This window comes from Pongo pygmaeus, chromosome X (assembly GCF_028885625.2).
Source record: "Pongo pygmaeus isolate AG05252 chromosome X, NHGRI_mPonPyg2-v2.0_pri, whole genome shotgun sequence".
In the NCBI taxonomy this organism is placed as follows: domain Eukaryota; kingdom Metazoa; phylum Chordata; class Mammalia; order Primates; family Hominidae; genus Pongo; species Pongo pygmaeus.
The window spans coordinates 139,837,534-139,844,677 of NC_072396.2; the positions used below are offsets into that span (position 1 = coordinate 139,837,534).

General features: G+C 46.4%; 1 protein-coding gene across 12 annotated transcripts in view; it reads right to left on the bottom strand.

Moving 5' to 3' along the window:
- The window catches only part of ZNF75D (zinc finger protein 75D), a 66,777-nt gene extending 59,686 nt beyond the window's left edge, over positions 1–7,091 (bottom strand). For 3 of the 12 annotated variants that reach the window (XM_063660625.1, XM_054471886.2, XM_063660622.1), the window contains exons 1-2: positions 5,758–7,067; positions 4,272–4,458 (exon numbers count right to left, since the gene is read on the bottom strand). The gene's annotated coding sequence lies outside the window, so the exon portion shown is untranslated. Of the gene's footprint in view, positions 1–4,271 lie in introns of all 12 variants that reach the window. The other 9 variants (XM_054471890.2, XM_063660626.1, XM_063660623.1 and 6 more) reach the window with 8 other exon arrangements.
- Positions 7,092–7,144: the final 53 nt, after the last annotated feature.

The window sequence follows — 7,144 nt, forward strand, 5'->3', positions numbered from 1 at the left end:
TTCCTTCTACTCAGTTCTCTACATACCTATCCATTTTTCCTGTTATAAAACTGGAATCACATGAAAACTTTCAATTGTACCTTCTTTTTGCTCAGGACAGAGTCTTGAAGACACCCACATGTAGGTGGCAGGAATAGAGGAGTACATTAGGTAAATGGTGTCAGAGGAGGTAAATATTGGAATCCTAAATGCAAAGAGAATTCTCCAAGCAGTCATCAAATGCTTCTGAGAGGTGAGATATGAAGGAAAACTGCTAAGAGTAAGTGGCATTCACTACCGAGATGTTCCCTTATGTCATTGGAAAGCAGGCCAGTAGGATGAGGGCGTCAGCTCTAGACTCAGGGCAAAGGAGGCAAGGAAGGGTCAGGAAGGAGAGGGAGCAAGGACAGAGTGCGTCTCATGTCAATTTGGTGTGTGAGGTAAGCAGAGAGGAAAGATGATGCAATTTGAGGATTTTGGGCGTTGAGAAGCTCTGAGAGGTGAAGGATCTACTGTCATGTGAGAGAGGGATGAGATGCAAGGAGGAGGAAAGTCACTGATGCAGCAGGAGACAGAGCTTGCAGGATGGGGAGGGATCAGAGACACAATGAGCAGAGGAGGAAGCAACAGTTATTCCAGTTGAGGGTTGGGTGCATCTGTGAAAAGGTGCACTCAACAGACCTGTTCCTCTCTCAGAGAACATTCCTTCCCCTTCCTGTTCTGCACTGTCTTCTGTCTCCTGGTTTCTGCACAAGACAGGTAGACTCAGAATTGTCACCGCAATCTGGGGTAGAGAGGACTCTAGACAGCTGGGGCAGCCTGAGGGCACTGTACACCTGAAGGGGTGTCAGAGGATGGAAGCAGATGGTACCCATCAGTACCAAAGATTCCAAGAAAGCATGCAATTACAAGTACATATTTCTTTTATTTAACTCAGGTTTTCTTAATTTTGTTTTAGCATGGAGAACTTTCGTCCATATAATAGCTGATAAGGTGTTGTAAAACTGCTGTTTCATGAAGTTCAGCTAGAGAAATTTCCTAATGTACATGTAAGCATTTTGGCAATATTTGGAAACTCTGCAGATGTTGACACTTTCTAGTAGATCTGTAATTTGAAGTAACAACTGAGCTGATCAGAAATGTGACTCTCTTTATAACTCATCTCAACGTGCTCATAAACTCTCATTTCTACTGACAGAAGAAACTACCAAACCTTGCCACTTTAAGGTGACTCAATTCCTTCTGGTTTAAAATATAATCACTTTTAGGCAATTAATTGCTTATTTTGTTCTTGATTTCAGTTGTGTAGATTTAAAGTCCAATATCCTTATGAAGGCTGCCCTATCCCTCTCATGTGCCCTTCCCTACTCTCCCTCCTAATCCTTCCCCCTTTTCCTCTTCCTTAATCCCCTCCTCATGCCCCCTTCTCTTCACCTCCCTCCTATTCTTCCTCCTCTACTTCTCCTCCTTGCTTTTCTCCTTCTTGTCCTCCTCTCCCTTCTCTCCCTCTCTCCCTACCCAATCCTCACTTCCTTCTCCTTCAACTCCTCTTCTGACTCTCACTCTTCTTCCCCTCGTCTTCCTCCCCAAGAAATTATCTGGCTACAGATGACTGCAGCAAGGAGGATGGGCCTGTCCCTTTTGCTCCCTCATCTCCCTTGGTCTTTGAGTGTTTGCCATTTTCCCCTCTATATTCAACAGATAAGACTGACTCTTCCTGGCCTTTGGCACACAGATGGTGGTATTGATGGTTTCCAGCATGGCCTCTAGTCAGGACAGCTACATACTCTGAACCATTCTCTTTCAAGTCCTGGTCCTTGTCTTGCTGACCAGTCTTCTCAGTGCCTCTGTGGATTCTCTTTCTGGGCCTGCAGCTGGAACTCATTCATGCTACAAATGACCCATAGGGAATCTGACAGCACTGTGGCAGGACCTCTCTTTCCTAAATGCCAGGCTGTCATTTCTGAACTCCTGCTGCTGCCTCTTGTTGGTGTGGGGCACTGAGGGCAGGTCTCACTCCCAGAGCTACCAGTAGGATGTGGGGCAGCATGCCATTATGCTCCGGAATTCCCAGCCTTTCATGGTTCCTGTCTCAATACTCCCCACTTCTTTCCCAAGCCTCCCTCCAGGGTCACTGCATACATTTACACATATTGTGCACTCTGCAATTAAAGTAGATTCATTCACATGCAATATATCCTGGAGTTGTGCAGTGTACAGCCTGCCTGACAGTACATATTTACCCTGTGCCCAGCCCCCTCCCTCACTCCACCTTGCCCAGCTCTAGAAGAGCCCTACTCCCTCCTAGGGGTCAGATATCAGCACCTATATCTCTCCAAAAGATTTGAGGTTCAGCAAACGTATACTTAAACACAAGTCTAGCTCTAAGAAATTGTGCTCTGAACTTCTCTCCATATATAGCAGTCACTGAAAGAGCTGTGCGCAACTTTGGGCACCACAGTACTTAAACAGTGATAGGAAGAATGTGGAGATAGTCCCAATGAAGACACAAATTCAGAATTAGTGCAAATGCTTTTACAGTTGTGATTCACTTTATGCACTTCATACATGAAAACAAACTGAAGCGTTATTCTTTCTTTTCATGTGTGCTCCAATGTAGAAATTATGTCATACTTAGGTCTTGTTTTATGTTTTCTAGACTTTCCCAAGCTTTTTTCCATGAGGATTTTCCTACATATGGAAAAGTTGGAAAAACTGTTCAGTAAACACCTGTACACCCTCCACCACAATCCAATGATTAGCTTTTGGTCATATTTTATGGGTATCATTTTTAATCTCTACATAATAGATCATCAAATCAATGCATCTTAATTTTTTAGACAATCTCCCCATTTTGGATATATTCCTCGATTCCAAATTCCCAAAATTATAAGTAGTAATGCTTAATGATAATCTCTGAGCACAAAGACCCTCCTTCCTGAATTTTTAAAGCCTGTGACAGCTGATAAGCTAGAATGTTGATGCCAGTGCCCCTGAAATTTTAATCTTTGAGGAAGGGTCTAAAGGGACTAATAGAGAATAGAAATTATAAGTGAATTCAGAAAAACAAGTACCTTGATATTGCTAGGAATCCAAAACTTAGAGCAGGCACAGTCTCCGGGGACTCTGTGAGTGTGTGTTTAGGGGGGAGGGATGTCACTGGATTCTACTTCTTCTGCCCAGGAGAACAGGCGTGAGCCACTGTGCCCAGCCCATGAAATGTTAAAGTGGATTGATCTGCTCACCCATGCTGGAGGGCCCAAAAAACATACATCTCGTGACTGAAACACAGATTTGTGAGAGGAGCCCCTGCAACCCCAAAAAGTTTTGTAATTGCTCTTCTTTATAGGTCAGAAATTCTAGTGGAAACTACTGCCACTGAACCGGTATAATTAAATGCAATGAGGATAGCTGGATTGTGGGGTGGCAGGGGCCAAGTGGGGTGGCAGGGGCCAAGTGGGGGCACTTAATTGACAAAGACAAAGTGTGCATAGTTACTGTAATGGGCAGCAGATTCAATGCAGCAATAAGAATAGTCTGACTCACAGGGACATATGGCATTGATTAGTTGGTCATGGTGTCCCTTGAAGAGAAACAGATGGCAGTCTACTAAATTCTTACTTGATATATATAAGTGGATGAGTTCTAGATTGAGTGCACAGAAGTCTAATCTGAATCACCAAAATAGTCCTAGCCCTTCGATCAATTCCCAGATTTGAGTCAATTTACAGACCGGAACCCTATGAATAAAGAAGGACTCCACTCCACTCCACTGCCAAAAATATATACTGCTAATTTTCTGCAGCTTTCCCCAAAGAGATCTATGGCTTTAGGGGTGAATGTGCAGTAGGGAAAATGAAACAATCAAACTTTTCAGGGATTACTGTATATTGCTTCTGAACTACCAGGGATTCCAAAAGCCTCAAAATGTCACTGCAGTTCGCCAGTCAGAGTTAACAGTTTATGGCAGTCAGGGGATTGATGGAGTTTTAGTTCAGGTCTGTCTCACAATGGGTCCTCCGGGTCTCTAAACTTATCCTATGGTTATTTCCCCAGTTCCAGAATGTATAATTGGAAGAAAAATACTCAGCAACTGACAGAATCCTCATACTATTTCCCTGATCTGTGGAGTGAGGACTAATGTGGTAGGAAAACTCAAGTGGAAGCCACTAGAACTGTCTTTACCTAGCAAAACAGCAAACCAAGAGCAATACCACACTCCTAGAGAGATTGCAAGAGATTAGTAATACCATCAGTGACTTCAAATATGCAGACATCCCCATTTAACTCACCTGTTTGGCCTATGCAGAAGGCAGATGGATCTTGGAAGATGGTAGTGGGTCATTGTAAACTAAGCCAGGTGATGACTCCAATTGCAGCTGCTGTTCCAGATGTGGTTTCATTTCTTGAGCAAATTAACACATTCCCTGGAACCTAGTATGTACCTCTTGACCTTGAAAATGCTTTTTTTCTCAATAACTGTTAGTAAAGACCACCAGAAGCAATTTACTTTCAGCTGGTAAGACCAGGAATACACCCTCACCATCCTACCTCAGGCGTATTGTATATCAATTTTCCAGCCCTACATCATAGTGTAGTTCACAGGGATCTTATCACCTTTCTCTTTCACAAGACAACACACTAGTCTATTACACTGATGACATGTTAATTAGACCTAGTGAACAAGAAGTAGCAACTACTCTACACTTCAAGGCTCCTCTAAGTATCCATTGGCTCCAGTTTGAAATCTCAGTATCCATTGGCTCAATGACTTTCATGCTGTTTTGTAAGGAAAAGGCTCTTCTGAAAACACTTCTGTGCTATGTCCATGGTGCATGATCTAGGAAACAACATGCCATCACTTATCATCATGACAGGGCTCGATAGAAAAGAAAAATTATGACAGGAATCTGCGGGTAAACCTTCAATAGAAAACCACAGTCTGTCCCTTTGGACCCAACAAGAGAAAGGGATGGTTTAAACTCAAGGTTTTTATGATGCCATGACCCTGAGTGAATGTGTGTATGTGCTTGTGTGGAGGGTGTGGGGAGAAAGCCCATTTCAGTACACACATGTCCCCCATAGGTCTTCCATTCCTCCCCCACATTCTCCAGATGCTCCTGTTCCTCTCAATTAGACAAGCTTACTTGGGTGGCCCTGGGGCAATGACCCCAAAGCCTCAGTGCCAAACTAAGTTCACAATTAACTGAGACCCATCTCTGCAGAGGAGACCAGACTGCTGCCCCTAACCTAACAGCAGCTCAGTTTCAAGCACCAGCTGTGTGCCAGCAGTGCGATTACCACGGACACAGTGCTCTCCCTTTAATCCTCCAAACAACCCCAGAAGGGTCTATTACCCTTTCTGCATTTGACCAATGCAGAAAGTGAAGCCCAGCCAAGCAAGAGTCACTTGCCCAAAGTCGCACAGCTAGTAGGGAGCAGAGCCAGGAGTTGAAAGCCCCCTTTGATCTACCTCCAGAGCTGACACTATGACAGCGACACTGCCTCCCCGTGGAAACCAAAAGCAATAGCACACTCTTCACTGCACTGGGGGGAAATCTGGAGGATGAATGTTCCAGAGAAGACTACAAAAAAAAAAAAAAAAAAAATCACTGGCCCGTGTAAGCTCTACTCAGGGCAATCAAGAAAATCTGAATGCGGAATTAAGACAGCGAGATGTCTCAGTCCTCTGGACCCACCAGACCCAGAACCCTGTGAATAAAGGGGAGGCTGGGCCTCCTTGAGGAAGATGGCAGATAAAACCTCTCTCTCACTCACCTATTCTGTTTCACAAGCTCTCTCTTTTAAAAGTCATACATATACTTTAAAAGAGTTACAGCTTCTTCACAGCTTGCCTGTTGCAGCTTCTGCACCCTGCTGTGGATGTCCTGGGACAGGATAGTCAGGAACTCCTCCAGCACCAGCAATGCCAGAATCTGCTCCATGGAGCGCATCTCAGGCAGAAGTCACCCATGGCGAAACTCTAAGAGCCGCCTGCGGGGGTCCCGGGCACCAGCAGCCTCTTGGAAGCAGAACCCTCAGAAGCACAGGTGGGAGGCCGCCAGGCTAAAACTTGGGTCGGGCGGGAGCAGCAGGAGTTCTGGCTCCAGGCGTAGGAACTTCCATAGTTTCCCTCTCACAGGAGGGGAACCCTTTCCGCTCGTGGGAACCCAGGCCAGACGCCACCGTCAGGCTCCCAGACCACCTTGGCCCCGAAACCAGTTGTGCCCGCCGGCCAAGGCGCCCGGGGCCAGGAGAGAGAGATGATGGCTTCAGCAGGAGTCCGGCGTGCCCAGGTTTCAAGTTCCAGCCGGTGAGCCCAACTTTGGACCTGGCGGAGCTGTCTCCAGTAGCTTCGCCTCACTGGGCTTGGGACACTGCAGCTCCTGCCCCCGTTTCGCTTCCACCAGGACCTCCGGGAGGCACAAAAGCAGGCAGCTTTCTCCTGTCTGTGTTGGACCCACGCAGGACTAGGGCCCCGGTCCACACGCAGAAAGTCCTAGCACGGAAGTTTGGCGTCCACAGACCAATTTGTCAGCTTAGAACCAACGTTAGGGCTGCGTTTCCCGAACGACACCATTGTATCAAGCGGCCATTGGATCAGGTCTCGCCACAACTCGCAGCTGACCAATCAGAAAAGAAAATTTGGCTCCAGGACGGGACCAGCGAGGGACCAATTGAAAGACAAGAGGCGGGGCCAGCAGGGAAACCTTAACCCCAGAAACCTCTGTGGCTGTTGAAGGCAGAGGGTAATGGGCGGGGTCGCCAGATCGAAGCTTAGGTCTTGAAGATGGGGATACTAAAAAGCAAATCCAAAGCCACTGTGAACTGCAGGCGGACGACCGGAGTCAAAATCTCCAGGATGGTTTATTAAAATGCGAATCCCCGGGTTCCTGTGAGATTCAATGCGTCAGGGTAGCGGGTGGAGCCCCGAAATACGACTTTTTAACAAGCTCTCCCTATAAATTCTCCCCACACAGCCAGGTTTAAGAATCACTGACCGGGTCGTAACAGATTTAAAGATGGTCCCCACCCGCTCCAGTTACTCCAAGGCTCTAGGAGAAGCGCTCATTTGGATCACGACCCGGGGTTCGCCCCACCCAACACCCTGCGACTAAGAAGCGCTTAAACAGGAAACGTGAGCCCTTCCAAAACAGCTTGAGGC